Genomic DNA, 4,160 nt, shown 5'->3' with positions numbered 1-4,160 from the left:
AGCTCTTTTTAAAATTCAAGAAATCTATTACATACATCACGAGATATGTCACTGGTTGTAACAAATGAGAAAATTGGGAAGAAAGTATATACTGTCACAAATGCTATTAAAATGCTACCATTATACATATAGGCTAAAAGGTATAAAGTAAATGATTGAACACAATAAACCTTGAAGAACAGACAAAATTGAACTTCTGTGTATAATTAAATGTGTTATCTTAACACTATTCATGTATGAATTTCTACCATGCTAGAAAAATAAGTCGGATACATAACAGAATTTATTAATACTATAATCCGCTGCCAAAGATGCTTGGTTGCCTTCTTTTCCAACTATACCTACGCCAACATTCGCTTCTGTTATCATTGATACATCATTTCCTCCATCTCCAATACAACATATTATTTTATTTGTTCTTTTTCTTCTTTCTGGCTACCAAGGCTTTTTGAGTAGGAGAAAATCTACATCCTACGATTGAATCTAGCTAGATTATATCAATAAATTTGTCGAAACAATTGTTCATAATCAGAGTAAGAGTATTTCCATCTACAATAAGAGAGTCATAGTCAGCTGCCTCGATCTCTCTAAGTTTGGAATCTAAAACATCTATAGAATCTATATTAGCTAATATAATATATGAGGTACTTTTTGAAAATATCCTAGATGATATTGCTATCGAGATGGCCGTCTCTATTTTATCACCAGTACGCATCCACACTTTGATTCCACCATACCTTAAATTTTCTAATGTCATTTTAACATTGTCTTGTAATTTATCTTCACAACCCCAAAACACTCATATTCTTTTCAATAAAAGTCATTGCATCAGCTATAGCCTCATTACGATTATCAAGATTTAATTTTGCATCATTATAAATCTTTTCAAATTTATCAAAATCTTCTTGTGAAAGTATCTTCCTTAGTATCTTCTTCAAGGGTTCTAAAACCATCTCTAGCCATATTTTCAGTTTCTTCTTCCACCTAATCATTAGTTTTAACTATTTTATTCATGACTACATCTGCTCCTTTCACAAAGAAAAGTATTTCTCCATTATACTTTAATATTATACTCATTCTTTTTGTTTCACTAGTAAAAGGAAATATATGAATGATTTCGTAAACTTGTTTCTCATTAATATTATCAAGTATAACTATTGTATTTTGATCTCTATCTCTATCTCTATCTCTTCATTCCAACAAGTTCAGTCCAACTAACTATGGCCTCTTCATCAGGACTAGATGCTTGGTAAGTAAGTTTATCGTCCGATCCAACTGGTGTAACGTTGTGACATACACAAAGTGCATGAACGAGTTCAAAAACCTTTGTATTTATATCTTTCTTTCCTCTCATAAAAACTTGTCTTCTGTATTAGTAAGAAATTTGGCTATATTTCTTGATATTTCATCGTTAAGATCCTGTGTATAATAAATTGTACCTACATAACCTTGACATGTACTTTCTTCATCTCCATTTCATTCTTTGTTAATGTACCAGTTTTATCAGTTAAAAAATAACTGACTCTACCCAATTCTTCTGGTATGTTCGAATTTCTCACAATTGTGCCGAGAATGTTTTCATCTTTAATAATATAAAATGCATAGATATATCTTGCCATCTCGATTGTAACTTTTAACGAAATCGGTATAATATATAAGAAAAGGACAATAAATTTTATAAATGTGACTAAAGAAAATTGTTTTGACTTTTGACAGATAGTAAATACCAATGCAACAATCGCGGCTAAAGATCCAAGAGCTTTACTAAAAACATTCATTATCAATCATACTAGCTTTGTTTATAAGTTTTGAAGTATTCATTATAACCACCAGTACAAACAACAAAACCAAGTGCAGATGATGAAGCCAAATTTGTATTCATTCAAATCATATTTTCGAGAGACAGTGATTGTGGATGGTTCCCATCTCTTTCACTGTTCCGGCCGAATCGCGGACCGCGGGTCAACGCACGTTCGACATTCGGTGTACGCCGTCTCGCCGTTTTTGTCGAATAAATGGCGAGGGGGCAAGATAATAACACGATCGACGTGCGTTGGCCCGACCGTCAAACGTTCGCCTCGGCCGTATGTATACGCGGCGTTTTTGCCTTAGAAGGCAATGGCCCGGCCATCGACACCTGACGATGCTTCCCCTTGAACATCGGCTAGGTGTCTATATATACTGCCGCACATTTCGATAACCGTTGCAATACAGTTGCAATACAGCAATACAATTAGGATTGTCAAAATTTCGGTCGTTAACGTCACGAGTTTAATTCTGCGCCCTTGCGCCCATCCGAAGCCGTGCTTCATCGTTATACGCTGAACGGAGCCGTGCTCCAACAATTGTAACTATTAACAATTCTGTTGCGCCGTGCGCAACGCGTTTTATACAAGTTTACGTGGACTGTGGAGTCCAAAAATAAATCAGCAAGCGACACGACGTCGGACTAAATCGTTTTCGTCTCCTTACGACCTCCGGCAATTATTTTGTGTCGTACGCAACATTCACCATCTTCTTCTATTGGTTGACTATTAAACTTCATTATTGGATAAGTTTGCTGAGTTTATAATTGGATCGTTGTTATTTTCTTCTGGTAAGTTCTTTTTAGAATCTTTAGATGTAGAGTTTGTATAAACCCAATCATATACCTCACTTCTTATAGAAGCGTTTACGAGTTCTGCATTCTCAGATTTTTTATTGGAATCATTTGTCAGTAACTTCAATAAATCATCAAAAAACATTGGGTTTCTTCAGCTTAACATCCGCTAAATCATTTTCATTGAGCTCTCCAATAATAAGCATCCCCTTAAACGAGTAAATATCTTTATGTATCTCTTCCGCCAAAACAATTATATCTTTTAATTGTTCGAAAGGTACTGTTTGTGTACTTGGAACAGCAGTACAAAGCTTCCAGTCGGTTTCTCCATCAAGTTGATCGGTTCTAAGAAATATTTGCCCCGTTATGTCCAGATGTCTTAAGAAGAACCATATCAGCAGGAATTCTCTCATCTTTCTCTAAAGATATTATGTCCCCAACTTTAATATCTGAGCTATGAACACGTTTAAATCCCTCATTTTCAGTATATTTTATATAGAATTGATTGTTTATAAAACAATCTCTAATATATCTTCTGTAATCATTATAAGATTCTTTAAACAAACATGCAATAATAACCATTATCCAAGGACCAAGAGATGAAATTGGTGAGAATATTCTAAACCTGTCAAAGCATTGTGTAACTGATATTACAAAAAATTAAGTGTTAAAAAAGAATTTGAACTACTGAAGAAGAATCCAGAATGGTAGTGTGTACCAACAGTAATTTTGATTGCATACTGCATTATTTTCCTGGCATACCCTTTGAGATGATTTGAGTTTTTTTAAAAATAAAGGAGAAAAGCAACAAATAAAAAACAAGATTCTATTTTTTATTTATGTAAAATAAAATATAATCTTTCTAAAATACATTACTATTTGTTCTTCTAAATAAAACATTTATATTCATTTCTTAATCTTTGAAGAATAATAAACTGTAAGCCTTTTTTACTTATTAATTTTGAATTTTAGAATAATAGCAAAGTTCTTATGCATAACATTTAAAAAATGTTCTACCTAATAAAGAAATTTAAGTGTTTAATTTTCAGAAAAAAGACGTTTACCATTATACTATAAAACTTTATGATAGAAAATGTTTTTTTAAAAAATAATGTTTTTACTGTCAAACAGAGATGTTTTTTAAAAAAAAATAGTATTTTTACTGTCAAAAAGAGTATCATGTTACTATAAAAAACAACAGCGGATTAAAAATATTTAAAACACGTCATAATTTTAAATATCAGTACAAAACGCTATAAAAAATTTACAAAATTTAATGGTTTGTTAAAATTAATAGAATTAAAAACTTAAAACAATTTTATTATTTTGCTGAAAATAGTAACATATCAAGTAAAACTTATAGTATTCTACTAAATAAAAAGGAATAAATAATAAAGTAAACCAGCAAGCAATTTATGTTATACTAAATGAGAAATCTCTCTTGAAAATTGTATTTATGTGTAAATATTGGCCTTCTTGTTATTCTTAATGTTCATGTATAAAATACTATGCAAATTTTTCGATTTTGTAATTTATATAATGATACAAAGAAAGGGTTAAA

At 31.4% G+C, this 4,160-nt stretch overlaps 1 pseudogene; it reads right to left on the bottom strand.

Annotated features, from left to right (window-relative positions):
* Positions 1 to 894: 894 nt before the first annotated feature.
* Positions 895 to 2,514, bottom strand: LOC143262792 (putative phospholipid-transporting ATPase IIB pseudogene; annotated as a pseudogene).
* Positions 2,515 to 4,160: the final 1,646 nt, after the last annotated feature.

This window comes from Megalopta genalis, unplaced genomic scaffold (assembly GCF_051020955.1).
Source record: "Megalopta genalis isolate 19385.01 unplaced genomic scaffold, iyMegGena1_principal scaffold0222, whole genome shotgun sequence".
Classification (NCBI taxonomy): domain Eukaryota; kingdom Metazoa; phylum Arthropoda; class Insecta; order Hymenoptera; family Halictidae; genus Megalopta; species Megalopta genalis.
Note: the sequence above shows the minus strand (reverse complement) of the source record. Positions and strands in the feature narration are given on the sequence as shown.